General features: G+C 38.8%; 1 long non-coding RNA gene across 2 annotated transcripts in view; it reads left to right on the forward strand.

Annotated features, from left to right (window-relative positions):
* The window catches only part of LOC135361915 (uncharacterized), a 145,970-nt gene that overhangs the window by 88,827 nt on the left and 29,755 nt on the right, over nucleotides 1–27,388 (forward strand). The window contains exon 5 of one of the 2 annotated variants that reach the window (XR_010406080.1): nucleotides 1,258–1,323. The exons of the other annotated variant lie outside the window; for it this stretch is intronic. This is a non-coding gene — a long non-coding RNA (uncharacterized LOC135361915). The remainder of the gene's footprint in view (nucleotides 1–1,257; nucleotides 1,324–27,388) is intronic. 2 annotated transcript variants of the gene reach the window in all.

Genomic DNA, 27,388 nt, shown 5'->3' on the forward strand with positions numbered 1-27,388 from the left:
GAGGCTGGAAACCTGGGAAGAAGGCGGACTCTTGTCCAAAAGCCAACTCCCTAGTTTTTGCCTGACCCAGGGTGTTTAGGGTAGTTAATCAGCAAAGGGAGTGTAGTGGTCCGAAACATTTCTTGATTATGTTCAGGCTCAGTGGTGGCCGCTACAGACATTATCTCAGTGCTCAGAGGTTGCGCAAGGGGGTCATGGTTCCTTAGTGCCTGGGCTTATGCAAGAGTACTCTGTTCTTTCTGCAAAGGAGGCCAAGGTCTACGGATGCGCAAAGGGAGGTCAGGAAAAGTCATTTTTGTGACCTTAAAAAAGGAAAACATTTTGCTAAAAGATTGCAGGGCTAATCAGAAAGTTGAGCCAACTTCAAACAGACTTGTTGGCCTCTGTGGCCTGGGAAAATTCTGGTCCTTTATTCCCCAAGGCCAGTGGTCTGCAAATCTCAAAGAAAGTATATTGGTTCTGTTACAGGTCAAGGGCCTTAGGTCAGCAAGCAAGGAGCGTGTTAACCTGAAACAAGTTAACCCTTAAGACAGGTTGGAGTGCTGTTACATTTGCACAAAACGGTAGTTAGCCTAACCCTTCCTGCCTTAAATCCTGGTGCTCATTTCTCTTCTTTACTAGTAAACGTCCTTTGTGGCATTTTTTTTTTTTCCAGAATAGAGCAGTTTCATCTGCATTAAAACCTGTTCAGGCAGGGCACCTGGGTGGCTCAGTCGTTAAGCGTCTGCCTTCGGCTCAGGTCATGATCCCAGGGTTCTGGGATCGAGTCCCACATCGGGCTCCCTGCTCAGCGGGGAGCCTGCTTCTCCCTCTGCCTCTCTCTCTTTCTCTGTGTCTCTTATGAATAAATAAATAAAATCTTAAAAAAAAAATAACACCTGTTCAGGCAGATATCCTTCCTCAGTGACTTTTTTAATGGCGTCTGGGAACTTCTCTGCTGCCTCCTGGTCGACAGAAGTTACTTCTCCTGTTATCTTGACATTTTTTAAGCCAGACCACTTTCTAAAATCTTTGCTGGTTTTAAATTCTCCGGTTGTAGATCCTTCACCTTCTTTTTGCTTTAAGTGGCATATAATGACTTCCTTTTTCCTTGAATCCTATTAGAGTCTATAGGCATACCTTTCTTAGAGCAGTCCTGCACCCACATAATAGCTGCATTTTCAAAACGAGCTAAAAAGTATTTTGCAAAACGTGCAAGGTTTTCATGCCTGCTGGCGTAGCTGCGGCAGTGGCTTCACGAATTTTCTTTGTTTGCAGCGTCCTTCAGCTGGATTCACTCATCTCGAAATGGTGGGCACCTGCAGCTGCAGACCCCCATCTGTGGTACGTACCAAGCAATTCAACCTTTTCTTGTCCTGTCATGACTTTGCTCTGCTTCTTGGGAGCACCTGCAGCATCCCTAGTCGCACTTGGTATGGCCCCAGACTGTTAGTCAAGGTTTAGGGCATTGTACTAAACACGATGAAAACTACACGAGGACCGCGAGAGAACACTTCCCCCCCCCCCCCCCCGCGATGGGCAATGTGCCGCAGAGATGATTGGCATCACGTGGCTTTCTCAGTGGCTCCCAGCAACCCTTGAGTTCAGCGCAGTCCCTGCAGGAGGTAGCTCTGGAGCTCCGGCAGGAGCACGGTATGTACTACAGCTCATTTTATGCAGATATGACTTAATACTACAGCCTTACCTTTGCTTACGTTTCTCTCCACTATGAATGGCGCTGTGTACGGTCTGTAAATGTGTGTGTAAGTTTTGATAAACTTTATATCTTATGGTCGTAAATGATAAAATAGACTGGTATCTACATATGTTTTGTGTATTCTTGATATACCTTTTTCTTAATTCTTTTGGTATTTCTAGGTTATGCAGTTTGTCTGCAAGTTTTTTGAAATTGTTACAAATCTCCAAAAATGTTTCCAATATATTTGTTGAAAACGTCTGCATATAAGTGAGCCCACGCTTTTCAGATCTGTGGTGTTCAAGGGTCAGTTGTAGTTGTTGTTTTAAAGATTTTATTTATTTGAGAGAGAGAGAGAGAGAGAGAGCACACAAGCAGGGGGAGGGGCAGGAGGAGAAGCAAACTCCCGGCGGAGCAGGGAGCCTGATGTGGGGCTTGATCCCAGGACCCCGGGATCATGACCGGAGCTGAAGGCAGACACTTAACCGACTGAGCCACCCAGGTGCCCCTGTAGTGTGTTTTTATATAGTCAGAAAACTGCTTACTTTTTGGTTTCAGTGTGAAGAAATCCTTTCAGTAAGAAGGATGTGTTCATCCACTAACCAAATCTCCTTTACCTCATAATTGCAAACAACAAAGGACATGGGATGCAAAGCCTGGAACCCAGGTTCATGAATTTAATGGCAGGATGCAGAATTTTGATACCTATTCTGATTTTATAGTCTTCCTGTGCTAAGGGAGACACAAGTTCTTTTCTACCAGAAGCCAGCCTAGAGTTTGCTGATAAACCTAGATATACAACTTGGGATCTAAAAAAGGAGAATAGAATAGAAAGAAGCATAATCAAACTGTCTTTTGAATTGATGCTTGATTCCATTAATGGTGCTCCTGATTTCTAGGCTGTAGAAGGCCCTTATTCTCAGGTAACTATACAAGACTCTATAGATGAGACTAAAATTGCCATCAAGTTCCCACACATTTTGTCCACAGAGTAAAAAATAAAAAGAAAAATGAAATTTTATATCAATGAAATATAATCAACCAGACATGGTGTATGTTTTAACAGTCTAGATTCTTACTTCCCTCCTTTCCCAAACACAATTGTGTATAAAGCTAGCTTTCTAATTAAATAGATACTTGGATGGATTAATTATCATTTTTAGACTGTTCAATGTTATCTAGAGCTTTTATTTTAAACTTAAAACCTTATTTTCTTCCCATTGGTCCCCCAAATTTGGATCAATCAATAATTCAAGCTAATGTCCCTTAGTCCTAAACACGAGCTTTTAAATAATTGTCTATAGTGAAGTTATTTTAAAATTTATCATAGTAAAACGGATGAATAACAGATTTTTGCCTCTTGCCTCCTTCCCTTTTAGATTGATTTGAGTATGCCATTATACTGAGTTGCATGTAGTCCTCTAGTGTTCTCTTTTGTATTTGTCACAAAGGATCAGCTAGTGTTCTCTTTTGTATTTGTCACAAAGGATCAATGAAACAATGCCTCCAGAAGGAGCCAGGGAACAAAGGGCGTACTTAAGGAACTAGTTTTTTAATTCTCTGGTTGCAGACCTCTGGTTCACCATCACTTCCTTTTCTTGATACAGTGCTACAAAAAAATGTCTATTCTAGTTCTTTCAAAACATATTATGGCAGCAAAGATATAAATTTTGGTATTTGTCTTCTAGAGTTCTGATTTAGATTGTTCCCAGGGCAATAAAATGTACTCTCTGGGAGGCTTATAATACAACACAGAGAACAGAGTTTAACCTCTGGGGGAGTTAAATTACACCAGGTCAGAGAGCAATCAGTACTAAGGGAAGCATGCCATCAGAATATGTTTTCAAAACTGAAATGAGAAAGGGTTGTCATTATTATTTGCGAACTCTGAGTATTTATAATATGCAGTGTGCTATAGTATGGTCAGTGAGGCATACAGAATTGAGAAAGATGTGGTTCCTGCGCTCGAGGAGTTTATAACCTCTTGGAGAAGATGTGGATACTTATAAATAACTGATGCATAGGAGATAATGAGGTGCAGAATGGGATTGGCTGAATGTGCACTCTGAATAAGGCAGGAAAGAGCTTCAGGGTTCCAAATGGAAACTTGCTGTTATGACATAAGATATTAAACAGAGTGTATGTAATGCTAGACATTTCTATCCGAAGTTTTCTGGAAGCTGTGCTGTACAGTACGGTAGTAACTAGCCATGTGTGGCTGTGTAAATTTAAAGTAATTAAATTCCTTTTCTTAGTGGGACTGGTTGCATTTCAGGTGTTCTCTGTGACTAGTGGCTACTGTATTGAACAGAACACGTACAGAACATTTATATTATCGCAGGAAGTTTTGTTGGACTGTTCTAGAGCCGCGTCTTTTATATATTAAAGATGAGCTGAGTTGATTACTCTCTAAAGTAGTGGGGACAAGTGATTACTTGAAATACTGAGAGGTCATATCATTTTGTAAATTGCAAGACTCAAACTCGTAAAACTATATGGGGATATTTTTAGAATCTAACAACAGATCATTTAAAAGAATAGGAAATACGAATCGCCTAAAAATGTACCTGTTCACTTTTTAAGTATAAATTATGGCTCTGTAGTTTAGAAAAACTGCAAATATAAAAAATAGTCAGATATTATAAATATTAACATTATTAGTAAAAGGAGTTAATTTAATGGGAGTTAAGGCAGATTATCCTCAGCTAAATATAATTGACTTTGAGACTAGACCTAGCACTAATGCACTTGGGGTAATATTGAACATGATTGTTTCCATGGGAACATTCCTGGAGTGGCTACGGCCTAAAAGGGATGTTTAGGGCGTTTTCACAGACGATTTGGTGGTATTTATGCCACCGATTCAGATTCTAATCAAGAACTGATTTTAATTTTATTTATTTCTGAGTTTTTTAAAAACTAAAAGTGAAGTAAAATAGGCGGTGCAACAAGCTAGAAAATGCAGCTTTAGAATGCGGAGGTAGCTCAAGGAGGGATCAAGAGCAAGAGTGACAGCAGAAATTGGCCTTGGCCAGCTGGCGGGCAGGTGACAGCCTGCTTTTTGCAGTGTCGGGATGGAGTGTGTTGCAGTAGGAAACAAAGGATGGAGGCGGTCCTTGGAGGCCCTGTCTGGACACCTGCTGTGAGAATGGAGGGAGGCTGGGTGTATACAGTGAGTAGAGCCTTCACCCAGGCAAGTAGCATTGCAGAAAACAAAACAAAACAAAAAACCCCAAAACTTCTGTGATCCACGAGTGAAATGGCACACATAGGAAAAGGAGGACCTCAAAAGAGGGAAATCTAGCCGGCAGCCCAGGGATCAGTCTCTCTCCACGTGGCTTGAGGGTTATCACTATGTCTTTCCAGAGGGAAAAGTGGATTCTGGTACCAGAACCCCACTTACGTGTCTTTTGCAGCCATACCTATTTTTGTGAGAGGTTTGATGATTTATGTAGCTCCCAAATCAAGTGACAGGTTCAGTAATTATCACAAAGCCTTTTATCATTGTAAGGTCTTTCTTTTAAGCAAAAGATCCCAACGCTGCTCTGTCCCTAGCTGGATTGAGCCTGCCTGAGGTCTTCAGAAAAGAGCCGGTGAAGCCTAGCGAGCAGCACCAAGAACACAGTGGTGTCCGGGGAACCTGATTTCAGTTCCTCAGCTCAACACCTCTGTGGGGAATCGACTATTATTATTCAGAATTTGCAGATGTGAAAACTGAGGCCTAGGTATAGTAACATCTTGCCTGAAGTCGCAGAGTAAGTGACAAACCTAGAAATGAAATCCTGATTTCGCTGATTCTAAAGAAAGCCTGGATCCTGATCACTACAAGCCATTCCCTTCCTTCCGTAGAGCAATATGAGAAAAATGTGGTTAAAAAAGTATCCAGAGTCTCTCAGGCCTATTGCTGATACTCTGATTCTTCTGTAAAACACCTTCAAGGTTGAAAATATTAAGATGATCATTTTTATTCTCAGGGCCTTTCGGGAAAGGATTTGATTGTTTATGAAACTCTGTGTGAAAATGGTAATATTATGGTTAAATTATACACCTACATACTACATGGCATAAAATTATATTCTCAATATCTATTTAATAACAAAATATTTAAGTTACAAAATGTTACTTATACAGCATGAATCCATGTATATAAAAGAAATAAGGTGAAAGGCAGAGAAAAAAAAAATCTCTGACAGGAAATATGCCAAAATATTAATAGTGGTTATCTCTGAGTCATAGGATTAGAAATTATGTCCAGTTTAATGATTGTGATTATTTTTTATTTTCCCCAAATTTTATTATGAAAAATTTCAGGCCTGTTGTAAAGTTGAAAGAATTTTGTAATTCATTTTGTTTAACTTTTCATCAGTATTTTCTGTGACGTGTTTTTTTTAAATAAGTACAAAGCATTATTTTTTAAAAGAGCTGTCACCCTGTATTTTTCTCCCGTTTGCTCACTATTTCTGTTTTCTCAAATACTTTTTACCCCATTAACGTTTTTCCAAAAGAAGGCATAGAGCTCTAGAAACTAACGACATTTATGTGTCAATCTCAAGTTCAGTCTTGCAGTCTATTGGGAACCACTTTGAGGGCTCTCCTCACAGTCGACTGGCCCTCTTAGCCATAGGTGGGAAGGTAGGATGCTAGTGTAATTGTCAGACTATGATATCTGAAGAGATTGTTGGCCTACCCACGCCTGGTTAACAGTATGTAAAGTGTTATAATTGTGCACTTATTCTTTTGGATGCACACAGTTAGAAGAACCAAAACTATCTTCCACCTCCATTTAAGCTGAAAGGAGGGCAGGGCCAGACAGCTCATACCTCTTTGATGTGTAACCTTAAAGAAAATACATACTGGTACCTTTGCTTGGGGAGGAGATATATGGTCAAGGACACTCTTGAGTCAGCAGGAAACAGGTGATCTTATTCTCCTTTACCTGACAGTTTATGTCAAGAAAGTGAAGGACTTTGTTCCTTTTTTTCCTTCACTAATCATCTCTGACATGCACCTGGCCACCCAATCTGGAATATTGTATCTTCAGCAAGCATGCTGAAGCAAGCATGCTGTCCGAGATTCTGCAACCTACTTTTGTCCCCTGCTTGTTCTCCTCCTGATGTATAGTTAGGTAAGTCAATGTTATCTAGGCTTAACGTGCCACTTGCTGTGGTCCTTTCCTTCATGTAAAGAGAATCAGATAAATGAGGCCGGGTAATTTAGACTTAAAATATTTTCATAGGAATTAAATCATCCTTATGCTAAAATTGTGTGCTTTTTATTTTCTTAACCTGTATAAATCAGCATTCTGTGAAATGTGTACTGTGAAATATTAAGATGATTAATGGCTTTTACTCAGAAAGGTAATAAAGTACTATGGTCATATATGATTGGAGAACGCTAGGTTATGCCAAGTTCAACAGTTTGCTTTACTCAGAGCTTTTAAAGTCTCTGTGCATATCACGTTCTTCAAGAAGGTGGCCATATATTCATCATTTTCCAAACCAGTTTCATTAGAGGAATTTTTCCTTGGCCAACCACCATTAAGCAGGAATACTCTTCAGAGTTCTACCCATTTGTAAAGCAATTCTTACCACACAGAGTGTGGTCTCAGGAACCAGCAACATCAGCATTACCTGGGAAATCATTTGAAATGCAGAATCTCAGACCCCACCCCGGAATTGCTGAATCAGGACCTTCATATTAATAAGCTTCCCACGTGATTCATATAGATGCCTTAAAGACTTTTCATTTCACATCTGTTGAGCACCTACTATAGTCAGATACTGCTAGGAATTTTCAAATATATCATTTACTCCTCAATGTCAGAATGTTCTTGAGTGTTCTTACATATCCTAGGGTTAATTTTACAGTAGAAAAGAAGTGATACACTCCAAACTTGTAGGCTATTAGTGAATAGACTTTTTCCACAGATATCGGTGCTGGCATTGAATTTATTAAAAATAGACTTTGCTTGGGGTGCCTTGGTGGCTAAGTCGAATGAACGTCTGACTCTTGATTTTGGCTCAGGTCATGATCTCAGGGTCCTGGTATTGAGCACGTCAGGGTCGCAGCCTCTGCGCTCATCAGGGAGTCTGCTTTTCTCCCTCTTTCCCCCTACCCTGCTCGTGCTCGCTCTCTCGCTAAAATAAGTGGACAAATCTTGAAAAAAAGAAAAATAAAAATAAATTTTGTTTAAAAAGAGCAGTTTTAGGTTCACAGCAAAACTGAGGGGAAAATAGAGTTCCCAGACACCCCCTGCTCCTTCCCACAACACGTGCAGCCTCCCTCGTTATCAGCATCCTGCACCTATCTTGACACATCATTATCACCTAAAGTCATAGTTTACATTAGGGTTCACTTTTGGTGTTGTACATCCTGTGGGTTTTGACAAATGTATGATGTATCCACTATTACAGTATCATACAGAAAAGTTTCGCTGCCCTAAAAATCCTCTGTGCTCCATCTATTCATCTCTCCCTCCCTTCACCCCCTGGCAACCATTGATCTTTTTAGTGTCTCCATAGCCTTTTCCAGAATGTCATACAGTTGGAATCATATGGTATGTAGCCTTTTCATATTTACTTCTTTCACATAGCAATATGTGTTTAAGGTTCCACCATGTCTTTTCATGACATGATAGCTTATTTCCTTTTAGCAGTGAATGACATTCAGTTGTCTGGATGTGGCATGGTTTATTTATCCATTCATCTACTGAAGGGTACCTTGGTTGCTCCCAAGTTTCAGCCCTCATGAATAAAGCGCTATAAATGTCCATGTGCAAGTTTTTGTGTGGACATAAGTTTTCAATTCATTCGGGTAAATACCAAGGAGTGCAATTGCTGGCTCATAGAGTACGTTTAGTTTTGTAAGAAACTGCCTGTCTTCCAAAGGTGCACTCCCCCCCCCCCCCCGTAATGAAGGAGAGCTTCTGAAATTGAATATTAATAGGGATGTCAGTAATCATTGGGGATTTACTTAATGTTGTCATTAGTGTTCTTTAAATTTTATTCAAGAAAGAATTCTTCATGAAAAATAGATATTTGAATGTTTACATTTACCTGTTATCCTAAGGATGTACATAATAAAAGTTTATGCCAGAAGATAAAATATCAAAATATCAAAGCACATACCTACATTTGTTAAAAGACATGCACAGTGTATAGTTAACTCCATTTGTAGTGTTGACATTCTTAAAATTGTAAGAAGATTATCTGCGTTACCAGTGGTTGCGTTCTCAAACTTCTCAAATTCTCTCAAAGATCTCCAATTAGATGTGTAGCTGCAATGTAAGCCATATTGATCTTTTCATATGAAAATTGGAGATCAGATTTCCACTTTCAAAACTAGATGAAAAATATGTGAAGCTCTCAAGGAGCCGTACTCAGCGCAGTTTATAAAGTGAGGGCTTTATGTTTGGTCCACATTAAACCACAACAGGATGCCCTGTTGTGTGTACACTAGGAAATGTACAGAAATAATTTCAATCTTGAAAGATTAATACCTGCAGGAAAAGTGGCTCAGAGTTTGGTTTCCAGATTTAAAACAAATCGGTTTTTAAATCCCAGTTCTTCTAACTTGTCCTCTCTGTGGCAAGTTAAGCAAATTACTTACCCTTCCTGGACTCAGTTACTCCATCTGACACTGAGATAATGGCAGCAATGAGCCCTCCAGTTTGTTCTCCTGAGTCATCATAGCTCCAGGACACGGTGCTGAGCCTGGCCCTTGGCGGCTCTTAGTAAGTGATACCTACTCTTAGAACTGTGGAGAAAAGTTTGGAAATCAAACTTTAGAACCAAGAGTTTTATAACCAAACAACTCATTTTGGAATCTCCTTTCCCCTGGAAATCATATGGAGAGAAAAAAAGAGAAATTAAAAACAAACCTTAAACTAGATTTTCACTGAAAGTGGGAGACCGAGAAAACTCACAGGCTCCCATTGGCATATGGATTACAACAAAGGTGAGGCCACACAGAAGCTGATGATGGTAAAGACTGTGAGGGCAGGGCAGGGCAGGGGAGGGGAGGCGAGGGCAGGCAAAGAGGTTCTGAGGGTTGGTATATCTCAGACCTCTCCAAGCAGATAGTTGCTTCCCAAATGAGTGGAGACAGCTGTGAGTATAGCTGAGACTGAGCCCCTTAAGAGCACTGGGGAAGAAAGAGAGAGACCAGGTTCAGAAAGTGTTCAGGAGCCCAGAGGTGGCAGATGGCAGACGTACCCATCAAGAAATAGTGTCTGAAAGTGCCTCATCATGGAAGAAAGGGCTGTGGAGGGGACTAGGAAACCCAGGGCTCATGGGAGAAGGTCACCAGAACCAGGCTGGGCTCCAAGAGAGCAGAGCTAGCTGCGGAGATGACCATATTTAAGACACTCTCTGTGGTGACAGAGGAGGGAGTGGTGAGCTGTGAAGCTAGAAATGATATCCTGGCACATCCCTGTATCCCCTGCCCCACATCTTACTAGAAGTCTAGGAAAATCCACCCTATGAGGGGCTCTGCCTCCACACAGGGATACTATAGAATAAATCACAAATGAGAGCAACATCAATTCCTATAGATAGTAGAAATACTTATCTGCAAATGGTTTCCACAAAGCAGATGAATATTATAACTGAACATTATAGAAAGAACTAAAAAAAAAGTCAAAGAAAACTAACAGATCCTTGAAAGAGCCATTCTCGTTATGCAGGAATGCTACAAAACACAAATAGAGGATCTCCGAGAACAGGTGACCAGAAAACAGGAAGCGATGGCCTGAAAACGGGATATGAAATGTGTATCAACCTAAGTCGTTGAATAGAAAACAAAATTCTAGACGAAGACTAAATTACAAGTAGCGCAGTGAAGAACAGCCACCACAGAAAGCACAGCAAGAGACAGGAAATAAATGATGAAAAGCAAAGTCCATGGAAACAGAAGCCCCCCTCACCCCCCCCAAAAAAAAACCGAGAGAGAGAGAGAGAAACAAAAAAAAAATTAAAATGAAGGCCTCTTGTAGAAATGGCTGATTACAGGGGCGCCTGGGTGGCTCAGTCGTTAAGCGTCTGCCTTCAGCTCAGGTCCTGATCCCAGGGTCCTGGGATCGAGCCCCGCATTGGGCTCCCTGCTCAGCGGGAAGCCTGCTTCTCCCTCTCCCACTCCCCCTGCTTGTGTTCCCTCTCTCGCTGCGTCTCTCTCTGTCAAATAAATAAATCTTAAAAAAAAAAAAAAAAAAAAGAAATGGCTGATTACATACCTGGGGATGTGGGAGGTGATCTTGAAGCATTTGGTCACAGGAGAAAGAAAGGACATTATTAAATAATCCCTGAAGTACAGAAGCAGTATTCAACTGCCCCTAAAATACTTGCTTCCTCAGGCTCCCTTGCAACAGGAGGTGCCCACCAGACAGCAAAACAACAGAAGCTTGCGTTTTCTGTAATTTCCAGTTGACTGATAGTGTTTTACTGACAGACGATGTTGAAACACTGTCAGAATCAGAGAACACAACATGTGTTAAACACCTTGCGACGTCTCTGGCATTTACTGAATTGGCACCATTACTATTAATCCCTTTTTATACTCCTTCCCATCCTTACATGGACAGCGGAGCATTAACAGTTACATTCCGTTTTGTGTTTCATTCTTTCAAAATGAATATTTTTTGGCGAAACTAAAAATAGTCCCAGGGCGCCTGGGTGGCTCAGTTGGTTAAGCGACTGCCTTCGGCTCAGGTCATGATCCTGGAGTTCCGGGATCGAGTCCCACATCGGGCTCCCTGCTCAGCAGGGAGTCTCCTTCTCCCTCTGACCCTCCTCCCTCTCATGCTCTCTGTCTCTCATTCTCTCTCTGGCAAATAAATAAAATCTTAAAAAAAAAAAAAAAAAAATAGTCCCACATAGGGCCCCCTAGAGGAAGTTGTGAAGTGAACCAGTGTGGCCTAGTGGAAGAGTGTAGAAAACCTGGACTATGAATCCCACTTTAGACGCTAAAGGCTGCATGTTCTTTCAGAGCTTACTTCACTTAATCTCTTTGAGCATCAGTTTCTTCAAGATGACCCGTGTAAAGCCCTACCCATCATGGTCTGGCATCCAGTGATATTCAGTGAATGACTGCAATCATGTCCAATTTGTTGGACTCTAATAGTCTCAAGGTTTACTGCCTTAGTAACACAGGTACTTGTCGGGGAAAATACCTCCACACTCTGCACCTCACATTCCTTATTTGTAAAAGGGGGAGGGTACTAGTACTTTATGGACTGTATTGAGGATTAAATAATAGAGTCCATACAAACATAGACCAGATGTCCAACAAATGCTGTTTCTGATGATTATAATTACTATTTCTCCAAAGAATTGACCTGGCTGTTGTTGTTATAGTAGTTGTGGTTTTTTGAGTCACTTAAAAGCTCATAGAGTCTGGGGCCCTTGGCTGGCCTAGTCGGTAGAGTGCGTGACTCTTGGTCTCGGGGTTGTGAATTCAAGCCCCACGTTGAGTGGAGAGATTACTTAAAATTAATTTAAAAAAAAAACTTAAAAAAAGAGTTCATAGAATCTGCTGTATGAAGAAAGGTGACTATACATTATGGAATCAAGCTCCAAATTTCCTGACAAATGTGGGTCAGAGTAGAGCCTCCCAGCGGCGCTCCTGCATTAGCTTCGCTACGGAGAGTGTGGAGGCCTCCGGATGTGCTCAGACAGAGCACATACTGCTCCACACAGAGAGAGGCACCGAGGCTGCCATCTCCCTTTCCACGGGGGGAGAACCATCAACCATTAGGTCCCTGCCATTTTCTGCTTTCCAGGCCATTCTAAATGTCCAGATGCCCAAAACACAGCAATGTTGGAGCCATCCTTTGAACAGAGGCATGTTGTCTTAATATTAATGACATATACACATGCAGAGATTCCAAGAGATTTACAAAACCATAAGGGAAAGACCCAGCATCTAGGCTACCTGGACCAGAGGGAGGATTTGGAATTCCAAGTTTGTACGACCAACTTTAATATGATCTTTTTTTTTTTTGAGCTGTGCTTGTGTTCTCTCTCTCTCTCTCAGATTGTAAAATGGATAGGAAGTCTTAAACAGAAAGGAAATTTGAAGAGCTGAAGGCATTTGGATGTAAAGCCATGCTATTAAGCTGGATTTTTTGTTCGTTAGCACTCTAGTGGGCTTATTGGGCTGGTAATGGCAAGATCAAGGAGGAGGCAGCAGTAAAATACCCATTTATTGTAGGGACACATTCTCCTTTCTGGTTCCCTTTACAATAAGTTCAGAGATTGTCCCTGTGAACACCAATCCATCTGTAGTCCCTGGAGCCTGATCCCCAATTTTGGCTAACTCCCAGAAATAGAAGTGTGGCAGGCATAGGGCCAAAATTCTACCTCATAAGGAGACAGTGAGTTTTCAAATCCAAGTTAATCTCAGTTCTGAAGGATTTTTTTTTTTTTTTTAATCTAGTAGTGTCTGAAGCTACTCAAGGATCTAGAGTTTCTTTGGGACTAACCCAGCTCCACGTTCCCCCATGAACTAATCATTCTTTATGAGGATAGACACATTTTGTTGTTGTTGTTGGAAGAGGCATGGCAAGGAACTTCACAGTTGGAATTTGGGCCAACTCCAGACCCTCACTTACACCTGTAGGCTTTCTTCGGGATCTAGTGGCTGACTCTGGTCCTCGCTGGTAGTAACAGTGAATCAGAGATGGTTTAATCATTCTGTGAGACATGACTGATAGATGTGGTTACAAAGGAGTTTGCAATCTCATGCCTACTAGGGAAGTTTAATGTTGATGACAAGGGAGGTAAGAAATTCTTTGGAAAACGGGTTAGAGGACTAGATGATCTTCGAGATTGAGTTGGATCTGGCTGAGTCTGAGGGAGGAGAAAGCCACCTTTCAGTCTAAACACCAGTAACTCTGGGAATGCATATTATTCAAGTATGGCCCCCTCTGCTGCAGGTGCCCCAGCAGCTTTGGGACACAGTCTGGAAACCCTAGTAAGCAGTGTCTCCAAACAACAAAATTTCAGCCAAAGCCCAGAAGCAAGAAAAAAGACAGTAGGCATTGCTTCAAAACAATTTATCCTTCTTCTTTTTCTTGGGGGGGGGGGGGGGTTATGAAAGTAAGGTAACAAATGAGAAGATTATCATATAAGCGTGAGGATTACTCTATTGTCCCTTATGCATTCTATGAGGAATCCCCCAAATGAGCATTTTGATATTTCCACAAGAGGCCACCATTTCCGCACCCCATTTCAGGGAGGGGGGCAGAGAGTGCCTTACTCATTTGTGCCACTCTGTTTGATACTTCCCATTTGTCCCTCCAGATCCACTCTCCTCCTTTCTCTACCAGGTTCTGTGCTCCCAGGGGCTGACCTTAGTGGAAGCATCAGTTGGGCTCCATTGCTCTCTGGCAAAGGGAGATACCAGACCAGGGTGTTTATTCTCTCAGCCTCCTCCCTCGTGGGCCAAGAATTGGCAATGGCTGCTCCTTCTACCAAGGACTTCAGTTCCTGGTGTGTGTTCCTCACTTACACCTGTAGGCTTTCTTCGGGATCTAGTGGCTGACTCTACTTGCCTCTTCAGGCCTTGCTGCTACTTGTGCTCTCTGGTTACAGTCATTGAACTTCTTTACCATCCCTTATCGGTTTCTCTTAACTCTCCTGTATATATTCCTTGGATTAAATCTCTTCAGTAATCCGTCTCTAGGTCTGACAGCTGCTTCCTGCCAGGAAACCGACTAATACCCTTTCCTGTGTAGTACAGTACCTAGCCCATAATGCGTGCTCAATAAAGGCTTCTGTATATTGTTGTTTTTGTATGTACGACATGATTACTACATTTAAATCTGATTTTGCCCACTTTCAAGCCAGAGCATTTTCCTCATATAGTTTTTCCAGCACTGGAGAATTTCTAGTTGTTTGCCTTTGCAAAATGTCAGTTTAAAGAGTACCATTTTGATATTGTGAAGACTTGAGGAGCTGATATGTGGTTGCATTTCTGAAAGTTCAAAGATTAGAAGTGAAAAATCATAAAAATCTCATTGAAATCAACTCTAATAAGTGTCAACATTTTTTTTCGTTGTAGCAGAATTCATCAAAATAAGTTATTGAAAATATATGTTCAGTTAGCCTAGATCTGAAATTCTGCCCATTTTCATCTTATTTGTTTCAGTGATACATACTGTTATAAGGTCTGGCTTTGAACTTCTGAGACCCATGTTGGTATGAGCCAGAAAAAGAGGCTCAGCCTTAACCATGAGCTAGAGTTGGCCTTTTATTGTATAATGTTTGGAATAGGAAAAGCAATGAAGAAGAAGTCTCTTCAGATAGGAGTTTCACCAACTAGGAAAATTAGGTGACTTAATTATATTTACGGAGGAAAACTAGTATTTCAAGAATTGTTGCATGTAATTGGATCCATGTTTCTCAAAATGTGCTCCAGAGATAGCTGACACCACATCATCTGCAGTTTTCCAAGAATGCAGATTATCTGTCTGTAACTAAGACCTATTGAATCCAAATACTTGGGAGTATGGCCTCAGTAAGTTGAATATTAATTTTTTTAACTACCCAGGTTATATTGCCATATGCCAAATTTGATAACCATTGCAATAATAAGCCATACTAAGACTCTTTCTATGGGGAGGGGCATGTCTTAAAAATGGATTTATCCAAATAGAAAGACCAATGTATAAAATGAAGTTAAAGAAATACAAAAGATTTTAGAATGACAATTTTGATATACCTCATTATAAACTTAGATAAGTTGTCCAATTTAAAATTAGAAATTATTTAAATTAGGGGTTGCCTATAATTCTGTAACAGATAAAACCACCATGGGGTGAGAAGGGGTTCAGGCTGGAAATGATACACAACTGGTTGAAGATGTTGGTTTCAGGTGAGTCATACATCATGAAAAAAAGTGTAGAGACAAATAATGATGAATAAAAATTTGCATACTTGACAGGATGTCCGATTGAAGAGGAGAGTTGAGCAAGGGAGGGTTGTTAGGGTTTGGAGTGTTCAAAGAGCCATGAAGTCTGGGTTTGATCTCATGACTGGCAAGCACTGTAAGCGTGGCAGAACAAGAGTGTTGGGTATAGTTGTTTTGCTCCTTGTTGGGAGGGCCGTAGAGCTGGAAGGCCAGAGAGGATACAATGGATTGTAAATCATATAGGCTGTATGGTCTCTTTCAAATGAGTCTAAATGAGTAGGAAAGAAGTGATGTTTCTTCATTCTTTCCTTCTCATTATGGACCCTGGGGCATAAACCAGGCTGTGGACCAGATTTGGAGTCTAGAAATTCTGTGGGTAAGTAGAGGCAATGTGGACTAGCCCATGGGCTCCACTTCTTCGGAAACCTCTGTTTTCTTCTTCTAAATCCCCACAATCCACAGCTCTTGATGGACAGAGATTACTGCAGAGAATGATTTTAAAACAAAACCAGAAACCTTTATTATTGTGAGAGAGGCACAGAGAGATTCTCTTTTGCCCAAATAAATGTCTCTCTTTCATTTTAATCTAATGAATGAGGTAAGATAGTTGGACAGAGTAAAGTGACAGTGTTACAATCGTGATATATCTGCCCTCCGTAAATCCAATCTCATGAGTAACGTGAGCCTGACTAACTGGCAAACAAGCTCTCTTGCTGGAGACCAAGAGCGTCACACATTTTGAACAGGAGCGCAAGTGGTAGAGCAAGATAGGCCATAGTGAGGGTGGGTGACATTACGAAAATAGCAAATAACAGCTATCTGAGTGGGCTTGCCACCCTAGCAAGACGTGATTGCCCTTCTTTCTGTCCTGCCTACTTCCAGACTTTTGCTCATGTCTTTACTGTACTCACCAAGCTGAACTCCTAAGTCAGGCCTAAGATGTTCTATTACTAAACTGTTTTCAGAACAAACAGCATAACCCACCTGCACGCTACAGTGCTGCATACGTGTCTGACCAAAGGGAGCCAATAAACACCCCGTGCACCTGTGTTTTCACAGTAGTGAGGGAGGAGAATGTCACTGTTTCCTAAGGGAAGAGAATAAAGGCAAACATGGCACCTGCTCAGACTCCGAGCAAGGTTAGGCCCAGGAAAGGAGGCTTCGAGGGCCGTGCAGAGACTAATCTCCAAGGCCTCTCAAGTCCTCTCATTCCAATTCACAGTGATCTCTGTGATGGAAGTTTCTCGGCATTGTGGCAGTTTAAGGCACAATCAGCCAGACAGTATGGGAGTGCTCACGACGAGATGCCCGCTGCTTACAGAACGCCCAGCTGTGATTTTATTTCCCTGTGTTTGGATAATACAATTCGTGCTTACTACATTCGCTGAAACAGACTGCCAGAGAAATGGCCAGTTTGAAAGAACACACTGAAAAATGAACATTCCTGACGCATCTTGAGATCATGGCAGCAACAGGAACATATTTCCAAACAGCCAGATTGAAACAGCAGTAAGTCGGGGAGAGGATCTGGTCTCTGCAGAGGACTGTGGCATCATCTTGCATGAACACGGGACTGTGGGGAGGAGGGCGGGAAAGAGACCTGCACTGCAAAATCACAGATGTCTTGGAAAGATCCATTGTCAAGCACGATCTACTCCCCATTGCACCCACCAATCTTTCAGTAATATCCACTTCCTCCTGGCCCCTTCTCTCTCCCTGCCTCGTTCATTTACTTTTTTTTTTTTTTTAAGATTCATTTACTTATTTTGGAGAGAGAGAAGAAGGAGTGAGAGAGCACACAAGTAGGGGAAGGGGCAGAGGGAGAGGGAGAGAGAATCCCAAGCTGACTTTCTACTGAGCACGGAGCCTGACTTGGGGCTCGATCTCACGACCTGAGCTGAAATCACAAAGTCAGACATTTAACCAATTGAGCCATCCAGGCGCCTCCCACCGCCTTGTTCATTTTCTGCTTGTACAAAATAAAAAGCATGTTGGTTTCATTTTTAAATCCTAGTATTAGTGTATATGTCCCGGGCAATGGGTTTGGCTAATAAGAGTTTTGCTCATTTTTCATCTCCATATGGATGCTGTAGGGGAGGTAAATTTTCCCTTCTTCTAGATTCTTTGGCTGGTCTAATAATTAAATTGACAAGATGGATTAACAGGAGAAAAACAAATTGAATTTTGTACATATGGGAGCTCATAAAAATATGAAACTCAAATAACCAGAGCAGGCAGCTTTTATACTTTTTAGATCAACAATAAATTTGTGAGGAAGACAAGACCGAGAAGTTCGGGCTAAAGGTAGTAAATTGGTGAAGAAGTAACAAGGTTTGTTGATACAGCCTTCTCAGTCCTGAATTCTCGATCTCTGGTGATAAGGATGTCTCTCTACCTCCCAGTACAGGAGGAAGATTTGTTTCTGGGTTTCTAGGGGACAAAGGAAGGTCAGAGTGTCCTTCTTGCACCAGCTGCTTCTTAAATAACTTTAGTACAAAATAATCAGCATGCTGAAGTGGCCTGTTTGGGGGCAGCCTTGAACCCCACCAATGTGATTCTAGTAATCCCCCTTTGATCTGAAGTTTTGCTTTCCATGGTTTCAGTTACCTGCAGTCATTTGCCCCAGAAGCAGATGATCCTCCTTCTGACTTATCCTCAGAAGGTTCAGAGCAGCTTACCTAACGCTATGTCGCAGTGCCTACATCAATGACCTCACTGCATCTCATGTAGGCATTTTATCATCTCACATCAGCACAAAAAGAATGCGTACAGTATAATAAGCTATTTTGAGAGTGAGACCACATTCATATAACTTTCATTATATTGTTATAATTTTTCTATTTAATTATTATTAATCTCTTGCTGTACTTAATTTATAAATTAAAGTTTATCATGTATAGGAAAAATCATAGTATATATAGAGTTTGGTACTCTCCATGGTTTCAGGCATCCACTGGGGGTCTTGAAACATAGCCCCTGCAGATAAAGGGTATTAGTGTACTCAAAATGTAGGGCATTTGTATTGTCATATTTGTAGCAAAGCTCTTAGTGACTATTGCAAAGCTGATTCCTGCAACATAGTTTGCTGCAGCTTCTTTCTTTTTTAGCATGTCATTTCTGGCATGCTGAAGTTCTTGGTAGGGTGGGTGATGTGCGGAATTTAGGCAGAGATAAGGATGAAAAAATTCAGGGTTTGCAGTGGAGGATATTTCACCACATGAATTTTATCTATTTATAAAGCTTATCCAATAGCTTTAATGTAGGAGATTTCTAAACCGAAGCCTGTCTACCTGTATGTTATCTTTAATATGAGCAAATGGTGAAGGAGCTTTAGCTTAAGACACTCGTCATTCCTTCATGGCATGAACCCGTGCAACCCCTCTCCCCCCTCATTCTTCATGTTTCAGCCATATTTTTGCAGATGAGACATAAGTTTTAAGTGCTCCCCATATGGCAACAGTGTCATCCTTTTCCACTATGGAAAGCTTTCTTCCTTGATATTTCCTATGGAAAAAAATGTGGAAGAGAAAACATAAAATGTGAATAATAAGCAAAATATTTATGGTCTCCGTGCTGCCACTCAACTATTTTCTCACATATCCTGAGCTAACTCTATTTCATGTTATCTACCAGAAAGTTATAAATTTTCCATGTAAACAGATAGAAAAGAAGCTTAGCATTGCACTGGACTGAATTTGAAAACCTAGTATTTACATCTGTGAATTGATATAATCTAACTACAAAGGAACTGGTTAACGGGTTCATCAAAGGCGACAGAATAACACGAGAAGGGAACTGTAGTGTGATTTATTTCTTACTCTTTTGAAGTATGACTAAACTATGACTCACAGCCTCCTACCCTATGTCCTACAGAGCTGTTAACTCCTGGAGTTAACATTCAGCAAGAATCTGAGGGAGAAGGGAAGAGGGCAAACATGTGACAGGTACAGGACCATCTCTTCTCCTGCAGCATCCCTGAGCGCTTACTGGGCAGTTACAGATCACAGCTGACCCACTGCACCCTTGTCATTTAAGCAGTGGGGGTGGACAGGGGGCCAGGAGCAGGAAGGCTTCTATCGAAGGGATCTTGCACAAGCTTCCGTTTGTTTGATTCTGACCTATATTCTTCCTTCTCTATTAGTAACACCTAGAAAATTTAGCACAGTTTCATTTTAAAATTATTGAAACCATTTTTAAAGCAACACTGATATGCATTTGGTTACTGAAGATAGCAGCTTCCCTCTATTTAAAACAACGTGCCCTGCCTCTCTTGTTACTTGATTTCTTTGACACTTGAGTTGGTACTTTCAGTCTCTGTCCACTGCGCCATTGAGGAGGCACTGGGGCTGAAGACGCTAGTTTGTAATCCAAGACTTCATGCTCCAGCTGCTGGGGTTACCAAAGGGGGGTATAGGGATCAAAGAAGCTTAATCATGCCTATTAGATGGGAATGAACAGCTGATTCCCAGAGCGAGAGCTGGGCCACCTCAAGCTGGAGTGATTCATCCAAAGAAAGAGCAGGTGTGTCAGCCAGAATCAGGGTAATTATAAAGATAAAAGTAATTCTCATGGCCAAGCAGAACAGCAGAGTGGGTAACACTCAGAACGGGGGGGAAACTCAAAGAACAGATTGGAAACAGAGGGGGCTGTAGCTCCATAAAGAACAAGTGGGTCACTCCTCCCTGGGCATTGCTGAAATGATGCTGGAGTAGGAGATTCCCCACAGTAAAATAGGGCAGAAAGAGGACCTTAAGAGAATTGCAATCATTTATTCTGCTATGTTTCTTCTTTTTTTTTTCTTTGAAACTATCACGAAGGTATGATAATTCTTTCTCTGCCCTTGTGTTTTGTTTTGTTTTGTTCTGGAGTTGTTGGCTTCAATTTCCTGAATAAGAGAGAGTGAAAAACTAGTGAAAGGAATTTCAAATGCTTTTGCCCAGATAACTGTGGGATATTTTTGCCACCCATATATATTCTTATGTTTTATTCATTTTTAAAACTTACAGACAGCAGTCATACTTCTTGTGCTTTTCTAAGAATTTGACAAATGAAGACAGTTGCATGACAATCACCAGAAATAAGATACAAGAGTTACATAAACCCCACGATATCCCTTGTGCTGCCTTTTTAAAATCACTTCCTCACTAGCCCCTGGAAAACTGAATTTTTTTTACGTTTCTATACATGTACCTTTTCCAGAATGTCATATAAATGGCGTTACACAGTATGTAACTTTATTCACCCTGGCATCTTTCGCTTGAGATTTGGCATGTTCTTGTGTAGATCAGAAGTCATGTACATCTGAAATTCATTCTTTTTATGGCTGAGTAGTATTCCATGTTATAGATATTTCACAGTTTATTCACCATTAATGGACAGATGTTTAGGTTATTTCCAATCTCTGGTCATTAAGAATAAAAGTCATTTTTCATTCCATTAAAATATTTTCTGGTTTTCCTTGTGGCTTCCTCTCTGATCGCTTACTAAAATCCTAAAAAAATTTAGTTAATTCCAGTATGGTCAGAGGACATACTTTGGATGATTGCAATCCTTATAAAATTGTTAAGGTTTTTCTTACGACTTAAGACATGATCTATCTTGGTGTTTATTCCACTTGACCATGAAAAGAATGTGTATTCTGCTGATGTGGGGTGATTTATTGTATAAATGGCAGTTAAATCTAATTGGTTGTTAAATGGTGATCTGTTGTATAATTTCACGTGTGTTTAAATTTTTGCATAATATAAAATGAAAATATGTTAATTTAAAAATAAGACAAATCAGTACAATGGAACAATAGTTACTAGAAGAAAATGGGATACAATAATTTCAACATAAAGAGTTTAAAAGGGAATAAAGTTGATAAATATAAAAGAATCACAAGATATTTAGTATCGCTTACAAAAGGAAAATGGATAGTGCAGTATTAATCTCAGACAAGTTAGAACTCATGGTGAATGCATTAAGTAGGCATCAATTGCATACTGATAAAAATTTCAGTCCAAGAAAACAAACACAGTGGCCTTGAATCTTTTGTGACTCCGTCGATAGAGCATATGACTCTTGATCTAGGGGTTGTGAGTTCAAGCCCCACGCTGGGCATAGAGCCTACTTAAATAAATAAATAAATAAAATACTTAAGGCAAAATGAATAATAATTTTAAGGAGAAATTAACCAATCTACCATTTATCGCATTAAAATGTGATAGATTAAGTAGACCAAAAATACTGATATTGAGGATTTAAATAATATGAGTAAGAAAGATGAATACTGCGAATAAAAGTTTTTCAAACATGTTTGGAAAAATCAACTCTGTGCAATAACTCAAAACAATCTCAAAAAAATTAGAAAAAAGGAAAAAAGTAAAGGAAAAACCTCTAAAAGTTACATTCACTTAATGTAATGCAATAAAAATGAAAAATACAACAGGATAGCTCTAAACTCCAAACTGTCCTTTAATGAAAGTTAATATGTAATAATAATAAATTAAAAGTATTCATAATGGAAATTATAAATATAAAAATGAAGAACAATGAGAATACTTCATATCAAAACATTCAAGTAAAGCTAAAGAGGAATTCAGGGAAAAAAATTTATAGCCTCAAACATTTTTGTGTTAAAAAAGTATACCTTCGAACACATACTAAAGGTGCTCGCTTCAGCAGCACATATACAAACACATACTAAATTATATTTCAAATATATAAGATATATAAGCAGAATGAAATTTAAAAAAACAAAATAGTAAGAAGATAAATAAGTGAATTATTGGGAAAAAATTGATAGGGAAACCAAAAGTTTTTTCTTTGGAAAGAGCAGTAGAATAGTTAAGTTTTATTAGGTTTATTTTGAGATTTGGATGAACAGAGAAAGAGAGAGAGAGAGAGAATGTACACAGAATGAGAAATGACTCATAGCCAGGTGTGTGGAATATACTATAACATTTAAAAAAAAAATAGTTCCTTCTATTACGTCATCAAGGCACTTGAAAATTTAGAGAAATTACTTTTTTTTCCTGAGAAAATATCAGTCACTCAAATTAGGCTGAAGTGATAGAAAACTTGGATATATAAGCAGCCAGGCAATAAATGGAAGAGTTAGTAAAATTTCTTCCCTAAATAGACACCGAACCTAGTCAGTGTTTAAAGGTCAGTCCTACTAATCCTTTAATGAGGGTGATATATAAAGTTTTTTTCAGAGCATAGAAAAAGAGACTGACATTTTTCACACTTATTCTCTGAGGCTTACCTATGACTGAAACAACAAATCAATAAGGACAGATCACATGCAGCACACACGTAAACACAAACTCACACATTCAGACAGATACACCATTCAGATAGTATCAATAAGGGCAAAAACTTCTAAATAAAATACTAACACACTGAATCCTTTCTGTAGTAAAGATAAAAAAAATTTTTATTATTGGAATACAAGATTGACTTAATATTGAGAAATCCATTAACATGCACTGCTACATTTTGAAACTAAAAGAGAAAAACAAATGTTGAAAAAGCATCTAATAAAAATATCCTTTACCTCTATTTTTTTTTAAAAGTTAGGACAAATTAGGAACAAAGGAAACTTTCTTAATTTGATCAATCATATCTACCAAATTTGATCACATACCACAATCAATTTTTTTTTAACACTAGAGAATGCTTCCTCTTAAAAATCAGGAGCAAAATAAGGTTGATTCCCACTATCAAATATTACATACATAATTCCTGGAAATAAAATAAGGAAAATAAAGGAGGATCATACATGAGGAAACTATCGTCCTTTGCAGATTGTATGATTTTCTATGTATGATATCTGAAAGAATTAAATGAAAAAATGATCAGAAATTTATAAAAATTTATTAGATGCCTGTGTACAAGACAAATATACAGAGCATCTTTTCCTATATACTAGCACCAATAATCATTTAAAAATGCAATTTGGAATTAAGTAATAAATATGATGTACATAAGAATAAATTGACCAAAATTGTGGAAGACTTTTATGGATATATGGATAAAGCCCTATTGGTGGGTGTAAAGGAGAAACTTAAAAAGGGAAAACATAGCCTTATATAGGAGAAAGTAGGCTTACCCCACTGTTAAAACCATAGCAAAATTCAAGCGCTGTGGCTTAAATGTGCTGCAAACATCATGATTCTTATTAAAATGAAACAATCGAATCAGTGTAAAATTAAATGCAATTTTAATAAAAGAATACTGTATACAACTTAATAGGATTCTCAAATTATCTTGAAGAAAGATTACATAAAGCTAATTATATATAATGAAAAAACAAATGAAGATTTCTCTACTATGTGCAAAGATTTTATAAAGAAACATTATTAAAAGTTTGATAGTGCTAAATGTATGAAAAATAAGGCAGTGAAACAGGATAGAAAATTCTGACACTAATTCATATATATATACATATACACATATATACACATACATATATATTTATATATACATAATATATGTATACATGTATGTCTATATATTATTATATGGTGTTGTAATAATTGGGCCATACACTTGGAAAGACACATATACATATATACATACACATATATTTTATGTATATGTGTATATATAAATTTTAATAAGTGCTTAAGATGCCATTTTTTATCAGTGGACAAAGAAGGGAATAGTCAGTGGTGTCATAATAATTTGGCCACACTCTTGGAAAGACATTGTTAATTATCTACCTCACCCCATATATGAGAATACATTTTAGGTGGATTCTAGGCCTACATAATTTTTATTATGGTTAGATGAAAATATGGGAAAATATTTTTATTATTCTTGAATTCAATTTTTTTAAAGATTTATTTATTTATCTGAGGGTGAGAGAGAGAGAGAGTGCACGTGTGAGCGGGGGAAGAGGCAGAGGGAGAGCATACCCAAGCAGACTGAGCGCAGAGCCCAGCCCAGGGTCCTGTCCGATCCCACGGGCCACGAGATCAGGACCTGAGCAGAAACCAAGAGTCGGATGCTTAACCAACTGAGCCACCCAGGTGCCTCTGAATTCGATTTCTTTTTCTTTTTTTTTTTTTTTTTTTTTTTTTTAGATTTTTTTATTTATTTATTTGAGAGAGAATGAGATAGAGAGCATGAGAGGGGGGAGGGTCAGAGAGAGAGGCAGACTCCCTGCTGAGCAGGGAGCCCAACGTGGGACTCGATCCCGGGACTCCAGGATCATGACCTGAGCCGAAGGCAGTCGCTTAACCAACTGAGCCACCCAGGCGCCCCTGAATTCGATTTCTTAAGTGACATTGCAAATCTCAAAGATATAAGGAAAACAAAGATTTAAATTTGATTATATAAAAAGGAACTATTTTTGTCTGATCGAAGCAAACACAAAGTTAAAAATTACATGTAGAGTGAACGAAATATTTGCCACATATTCAGGAAAGGCTAAACATTCATAACATTATTGAGACATTATTGAATTACACTAGGGAAAGCAGTAAGATTCAATTCAGTTCTGTAAGTTAAAACAACAGGCAATTGGTTGAAGCATATGATCAGGAAGTGATCAGCAGAAGTTTTCAAAGGGCCAGTACATCTCTGGATAGATCTTCAACATCACAGATAAGACCAGGAATGCATATTCATGTTTGTCTGCCACACAGTAAAGAGTTTTTAAAAATTGACAGTAGGGGCAAAAGGGCGAGCATATACTGAGTCTCATACACTGTTGACTTGAGTGTGTCTTGGTACAAACCCTCTGGGGGATCTTGGCAAAATTTCCTAAAGTTTTAAATGGGTGTGCATTGATTCAGCAATTCCAATTCTGGAAATCTACCTTAAAAATCACTAACAGTGGTTGCCTGGCTGGCTCAGTTAATAGAGCATGCGACTCTTGATCTCAGGGTTGTGAATTCAAGCCCCGTGTTGGGCGTGGGGCCTACTTAAAACAAAACAAAACAAAACAAAACAAAACAAAACAAAACAAAACAAAAAAACCCCAGAAAACCTCAAAAAGAAAAATCACTGATAGTGTGTTTGGTGATGCATAGGTTGTTTTAATGATATTCATCCCAAGATTGCTTTGGTAACCATTTTGACCAAAAGGCTGTGTTGTTACTTTGAAGAAAGGGTGATTTTACATATTTACTCCATTTTCATTGGTTTTGTTTGAACTTTTTAAGAGCTTTTTGTAACAATGTGACATCTTGAAATACATCTACATACGTCTTACTGTCTTGAGAATTTGTTCAAGCCAGATAAGAGGAATACAATAGATTTTGTTGATTTTATTGCTTTTTTGTAATTTGTGGCTGGGACTAGGGAAATAAAAGTAGGTGAAACTCTTATCTAGAGTGCTAGATATTGACATTTATTAAAATGATTATTTAAATGATACTATTTGTGGAGGAGTCCTGCAGTTTTTAGAAATGCCTTCTGTGCCAGGGAGAGCTTCCTCCTTTGTCAAGTTTGATACCTTTTACTTCTCTTAATGCCGGGCTGTACCACCAGAAGTCCTGCTATGGTATCACACACAGAGAATGACTTTTAGGATGGAAATTAGAACAGAACTGAAAATGGGAAATGGTATTTTTGACAAGTGAATATTTCCAATTTATGTACTGCATTCCGGAGCTAAAAGAAAAGTAATGGAAATTTCTTTGAAATTCAGATTAGTTTTTCAACCAGGCTTACGAAATTACTACCATCATGTCAGCATTGAGAGGCAGAATAATTTTGTAGATAGAAAGCAGGCTTAAGCACTTATTTTGTTTTAGGACCTAATTATATTCTCTTCTGACTTGTGCATTATTATTTTAAATTATAAGTGTCTACAACATATAATGGTATTTTGTTTTTGCCACATGGTAAATATGAGGTGATCATAAATAAATACCACCTGGTTATAAATATCAGGTGATTTGATTTTAAAAGTGAAGTCCAAACAACTCTACTATTAAGTATAAAATGACTAAAGGAAAGGGACCACGTCAAGAGAAAGCGGAAAGTGCAAGATCATAATACTACCTAAAGTTATCTTGAGTAGCAAACTAGAAATAATTTGTAAACCTTCCCGATTGATATCAGTATCTTAGAATTATGAAACTTGTATTCACTGCCTTACAAGAACCTGAGATTGAATTTATGACAGAAGGGAGAGGGAGATCTTCCCTAAGTTTGGTCTATAGATTTTATAAAACAACCATTTTACATTCCCCAAAAGAGTGTATGAAAGTGTCTGTTACTGCATTTTCCTGTCAACACTTAGTAATATCAGACACTTTAAGTAGATGTGGATCAGATTGATATACAATGACATCAAAATTTTTTATAATTATTTTTTTCTGGTTGGTGAGGAAGTAGAGTAACTTTTTTATACCGTTGGCCATTCAGGATTTTTCTTCTTTTAAACAGACACACACACACACACATACATATACATATAGTAAATACTTTTACCTATATACATGTATATTTATATCTGTATATTTTATATACTAATACTGAACTCATAAGAATTAAAATCATTCCAACCATCTTTTCCCACAGTGTCACTTATATTTTAACTTTATTTATGGCATCTTTTGAAAGAAGATTTTAATTTGTCCAAAGATAAATTCATAATTTTTATTCATTCTCAATTCCTTTTTTTTGTTTTTTTTTGTCTTTTCCTTTACTACTTCAATGTCATTAACATATTTCCTATATTTTCTTTTAATATTTTTATGTTTTAATTCTTCTCATCAGGTTTCGATTTATATTAGATTTGTGTAGTATAAGCAGTAAAAAAAAAAAAGTGGTTTTCCATATGAATGGCCAGATGTATCGGTGTCCTTT

Source organism: Mirounga angustirostris, unplaced genomic scaffold (assembly GCF_029215605.1).
Source record: "Mirounga angustirostris isolate CCGP_5_RB_7025 unplaced genomic scaffold, mMirAng1.0.hap1 SCAF_11, whole genome shotgun sequence".
NCBI classification, from domain to species: Eukaryota; Metazoa; Chordata; class Mammalia; order Carnivora; family Phocidae; genus Mirounga; species Mirounga angustirostris.